Below are 6,382 nucleotides of genomic sequence, written 5' to 3'. Positions count from 1 at the left end.
TGCCGCCTGGGAGGAGGCGAAGACGTTTCCGCTTCCACTCGTCGGACACAGCGCCGCCTGTCGCCTGGGAGGAGGAGAAGACTTTCCGCTTCCGCCCGTCGGTCACAGCGCCGCCTGTCGTCTGGGAGGAGGAGACACTTCCACTTGCATTCGTGGGCCACAGCGCCCCTGCACTGGAGCGCCGCCTATTGGGGAATCCGATTGTAAATTGGATAAGCCCTGAGGGTTGAACTCAGAATTTGGGGAGAGTTGGATGTCATACAGCAAACCTGGAAGTTAATGATAGTGGTTAGAATAGTTATGGGGTCCATATCAGAAGTTGCAGTCATTGGCAAATTGTGCTCAGGTGAACACAAAATGCTGGCTTAAGAGAAAATAGCTACAATTGTCCCCTACCAGCTCCTGTTCACATCACTGGAGGAATGAGGCAAAACTGAGAATTCTTCCATGAGCAATTGCATAATTATGCGACAGCAACTCATTTGTTGGACAAACCAGAACATGACGTGGAGGTCGGAGTCGAGAGTGTGTTGTTGGGAAAGCACAGCAGGTCAGGCAGCATCCGATGAGCAGGAGAATCGACGTTTCGGGCATAAGCCCATCATCAGGAACTGATGGACCAGCTCAGAGATCACATGATACCAGGTTATAGTCCAACACGTTTATTTGAAATCGCAAGCTCTCGGAGCGCTGCTCATTCATCAGGTGAAGTGAAGAAAAGCACAAAGGCATAGAATTTATAAATCACACAACACCAAGTGAGAGTTCAACAGATTTATTTGGAACTACTAGCTTTCAGAGCACTGCTCCTTCATCAGGTAACTAGTGGCAGGATCATAAGACAGAATTTATAGCAAAAGATGACAGTGTCATGCAATTAAACCGACATATTGAACAAACCTAGATTGTTGTTGTCTTTCATCTTTTAGAATGGTTGCGGGTTTCAGTTCATTAACATGTATATCCCAGGACTTCCTTTAAGTCACATTCTCGAGATAACTTAATGTTTTATTTAAAAAAAAGGGACATCTCAATTCAGATAATGTATTAAAAGGTGTGAGGTTAGAGTCTGTCTGTATCCCAATCTTGACTCAGACTGGTTCTACTTCCAAAGTAGGAATTGATAAAATGTTATATGGATTGTCTGCCTGCAGGTTGTGTGTTTTTTGAGCAAATCTGTAAATACAATTCTGCAAATGCAAATTCACCCCATAGATATTGTATGTGTGCACACACGTGCATGTGAGAGAGCGAGAGACAGCAACGGACACCTGAAGGTGCTGAAGGATGCCCTCATATGGACAGGATACGATGCTCAACTCATCGATTGCCAGTTCCGACGTGCCACATGAGAAACCATCATGACCTCCTCAGGAGACGGTGTTCATCCATTCATTCATTCATCCAGACATGGGATGCAATGGATAGGATACCCTTCGTTGTCCAGTAATTACCGGGAGCAGAGAAACTACACCATGGTCTTCTCAGCCTGCAACACTTTATTGATGAGAATGAGCACATTGCCAACACCTTCCTTACCCCCACTTCTCACCTTTAAATAGCCACCAAACTTTAAACAGTCCATTGCTCACATCAAACTGCGCATCCTTCAGGACAACATCTACCACAACACCATACAACCCTGTCATGACAATCACTGCAAGACATGTCAGAGTGTCGGCATATATACCATCTGCCATGTACACGGTGGGTACCCCATGTGACTCGGCCCACATTGTCTATCTCATATTCTGCAGGCTAGGATGCTCTAAGGCATGGTACATTGGCAAGATCAAGCAGATGCTATGACAACAGATGTATGAACACCACGCAACAATTGCCAAACAGGGATGTTCCCTCCCAGTCAGAGAACACTTTCAGTGGTCAGGGACATTCGACCTTAGATCTTTGGGTGACCATCCTCCATGGACTTTAGGGATACGTAACAACTCAGAGTGGCCGAGCAAAGGCTGATAGCCAAGTTCGGTAGCCATGAGGATGGCCTCAACTGGGACTTTGGGTTCCTGTCACACTACACATGACCTCGCCACACTATACACTCTCACGCACACATACACACACACTCACGCAGACCGTCTCATACACATGCTCTCTCTCAGACACACACACATATACCCCCTCTCAGGCTTATACTCCGTTACACTCATGCACACACACTACCAAACATGCACACGTGCAAACACACACTCTCTCATGTGCACTCACATGTCTCTCTCTCTCTCTCTCTCTCCCCGCCCCCCCCACACACGCAAGTCTGCGACGTGAATTTGCATTTGCAGAAACTTTCTATTTTTGCTCAAAAAATACACACCTGCAGGCAGTCAATGTAGACAGTCAATTCATGTAACATTTTATAAATTCCTACTTTGGAAATAGACTGACTCAAGATTAGGATACAGACAGATTCTAGCCTTAGCCTTGCACCTTTAATACATTATCTGAGCTGAGATGTCACCTTTTTTAATAAACCTTAAGTTATCTCGAGAATGTGACTTAAAAGTTGTTCTGGGATTTACATGTTAATGAACCGAAACCTGCAACCCATTCTAAAAGATGAAAGACTTAACAGCAATCTAGATTTGTTCAACATATTGCTTTAATTGCATGACACTGTGATCTTTTGCTATAAATTCTGTGTCTTATGATCCTGCCCCACTAGTTACCTGATGAAGGAGCAGCGCTGTGAAAGCTAGTGCTTCCAAATAAACCTGTTGGACTATAACCTAGTGTTGTGTGATTTTTTAACTTTGTCCACCCCAGTCCAACCCGGCACCTCCACATCATAGAATTTATAGGCAGAGAGATCAAAAGATCACGTAGTACAAATGGTGTGAGTGAAGTGTCAACAGCTGAATAGTAATGCCCTATAATCAGATTAATTGAGGCAGAGAGATAATTACAAAAACTTAAAAATAAGGCAGTGCTGGAGACAAACCAAATGACTGCAATAAATGATAGGTGTAAGAGTCATATGCAGAAGGTCTAACCAAAGTAACAAGTAATCCAAAACTATACAAACTAATTAAATGGGGAGATCATAACAAGTTATAAAGGTGATGGTGTCAGAACAGACAGTAAGGTAGATTTACAAATACAGAATAGTATGATGAGGCTACATGTAGTGCAACATGAACCCAAGATCATGGTTGAGACCATCTTCATGGGTACAAAACTTGGCTATCAGTTTCTGCTCAGTGATTCTGCATTGTTGTGTATCTCGAAGGCCACTGTGGAGGATGCTTAACGAAGACCGGAGGCTGAATGTCCTTGACTGCTGAAATGTTTCTCCAGTGGGAGGGAACAATCCTGTCTGGCAACTGTTGCATGATCTCCATTCATCCATTGCTGTAGCATCTGCATGTCCTCGACGATATATCATGTCTTGGGGCATCCTTGCCTGAAGCGTATGGAGGTAGACAACATTAGCTGACTTTATAGGTCGTTGGATTACAGGTCATCCTTTCACTTACTTTCAGCTGTTCACACTTCACTCACACCGTCTGATACTTTTGGTCATTGCAGAGATTTTACTATTCTACCCATTGACACTCCACTCACACCATTTTGTATGATCCCTTGACATGTTTGCCTATTGATCTCTCAATTCTGTGATGAGGAGGTGCTGGTGGTGGACTGGGGTGGACAAAGTTAAAAATCATACAACGCCAAGTTATAGTCCAACAGGTTTATTTGGAAGTATTAGCTTTATCTTTATCAGGTGGCTGCTGCTCCGAATGCCAGTACTTCCAGATAAATCTGTTGGACTATAACCTGGTGTTGTGTGATTTGTAAATTCTGTGCCTGTGTGCTTTTTTTCACTTCACTTGACGAATGAGCAGTGCTCCAAAAAACCTAAGCATTTGGAAGTGCTATTCTTTTATCATTAGGAGATCCAGCAGAGAGAGAGCAAGCTAATGTTTCAAGTCTGGATGACTCTTCATCAAAGCTGAAGTGGAGTATGGAAAAGGTAGCATTTATGCTGTAATTGGGGGGAGGTGTGGCGGTGGTGGGGTGTAGAGTACTGGTAAAAAGATGTTGATAGTTCAGATTAATGATCGGAACGAGAGAGTGGCAGAACAATGGTGTGTATAATTGCCAGATGTGAAAGAAAAGACAATTTCACTGGGACAGGAGGAGGGGAGAGAGGCAGGCTGACAGAGAATGTAACAAATAAAGCTAAAAGGGAAGAAAGGGAAGCCAGTAACAAGTACAGCTTAAAAGAAAGGGAAGAAATGGATTTCAGCATCTGCAGTAATTTGTTTCTACACTTTTATCATTCTTGGGAAGAGACTGTTCCAAGATACAGTCCACCCTCAGTCTCTCTGAAGAGCAATAAAAAAACGCAGAACAGAAATTATAAAGACTTTGCAGGCATGCTTTGAGCTTGAAGTGAAAGTTACATATGATTGTTTCCTAGTATTGACTACAGACCAAGGTGTAAACGAGTCTGTTGATTAATACGTAATGTAATTAACTCAGCTTGCAGAGACCTGTGAATCTACAAAATTAAAAAAAGAGCTGATTAGAGACAGAATTTTATTAAGAATAAAGGATCCAAAAGTGAAAAAAAAAACTGAGAGAAGGTGAACTTACACCCAGGACAGCAATTGAACTATGCAGATGTTCCAAGGTTCCAAGATAGTGCAAATTCATGGCAGAACAAATTAGATTTTGCATTATAATGTTAGAAAATCCAGGCACACAGGGCAGAACAATCACAGGCAAAGGACACAATGCAAACACTTCAGAAGACGTCATGAAAAGATAATTCATGTTCAGCAAGAGGAAGTAGTGTTCTCAGTGCAAAAAGCTGAATCATTTTGCACACAAGTATATGACAGAAAAGCAGCATAACAAGCAGTTACAGATGGTCACTGGAGAGGTAGCAGCTGAATATGATGAATCACTATACACCATACAATAGGTTGGTTCTGTTGAATCAATAGTAAAGACATGGTTTGTCATTGTTGAAATGGATGTACAGAAGAAAAACATCAGACTAACATAGAGATGTAGATTTTCTGCTGGCTGGACAGTTATTATTGCCAGCACAGGCAAGAGTTACACATAGCAGTCCTGCAGATTCCCCATAATAGCTCATTCTGAAAGGATTTGTCAGGGAATTGAACTTTCCACTGGGCAATTCCTCAAGGCCTGGAACCCCTTGAAAAAGCATCCATTTATATTGAAGACTTCAGAGGTTCCAATGAAATTAAGTATAATAGTTACTTGAGAGAAGATAGATGCTTAAATATATAAATGAAACAAACAACTGTGGATGCTGGAGATCTGAAACAAAAAAAAATGCTGGCAAAACTCAGCCGGGTTGGCAGTGTTTGAGGGGAGAAAGCTATGTTAATATTTTGAGTTTCTGATTCTTCTTCTAAACCCTGGACTCGATTCATTATTTCTTGCCCAAGCATGCTGCCCGACCTGCTGAGTTTTGCCAGCAATTCCTGTTTTTGACTCTCAAATATATAGTCTATCTCCTGAGTAATTATTAAATTGACACCCCCCCGCATTTACTTTACACAAACCCAACTAGACCACTTCAGATCTCTTACATAGCCCAGACTCTGAGATGACACCCCAGCCCAGAGAATACGCACCCAGAAAATAGGCATCTAACATCGATATCTAGGGTTCAGAACCAACAACTCCCCAGGTCAGACCTCCAAACACCACCCACCCAGCACTCTACTTCATTGCAACCATTCAACTCAAATCTGTAGCACCATCACCACCATGAGACTGTATCACCTCCAGACCTGGCCACCATTCCCCAGCTCCACACCATCCCGCATTCTAGTCCCGACCTGACCTTCTGCTGCTGCATCCAAAATCCCAGATTCAATGTCTAAATGTCAGAATATCAGAGTTGACTGCTGTGAAAAGGGCTGGTGTTTGCCTTCTCCTGACAGCTCTTTGCTACAAAAGAACAGTTAGAATGGGAGTACAGGTTTACATTTCTGAGAGAGCCCAAAGTGGGAATTGCCTCTCAGAAATATGCAGCTCTCTTCTTTCTCAAAAAAAAAAGGAGGCCGAAGAGCGGCAGTGTGTGAGATTCCTACTCCCACAAAATCTGGCCCAAAAAAGTCAGTTTGGTAACATCATGATCTTCATAGACTTGTGCAAAATAGTTCAAAATGGCAACTTAATAATGAAGCTATTGGCAGCAAGGAAAAGGCTGTAAGATGTCACCGTACTCATTCTGAGGGGACTGATTACTCAATGGGGCTATGGCAACAACATAAACGGAAATCTAGAGTGTGTTAGGACTGCTCATGACTGAGCAGCACAAAATGGCTGATGACTGCCCCTGACAAACTTTGCTGATAGAAGTTAGCATGTGTGGGAAAAT

The sequence above is a fragment of the Chiloscyllium plagiosum genome, unplaced genomic scaffold, assembly GCF_037043375.1.
Source record: "Chiloscyllium plagiosum isolate Xiang-an unplaced genomic scaffold, Cpla_swu_hap1 HiC_scaffold_5, whole genome shotgun sequence".
NCBI lineage: Eukaryota > Metazoa > Chordata > Chondrichthyes > Orectolobiformes > Hemiscylliidae > Chiloscyllium > Chiloscyllium plagiosum.
Note: the sequence above shows the minus strand (reverse complement) of the source record.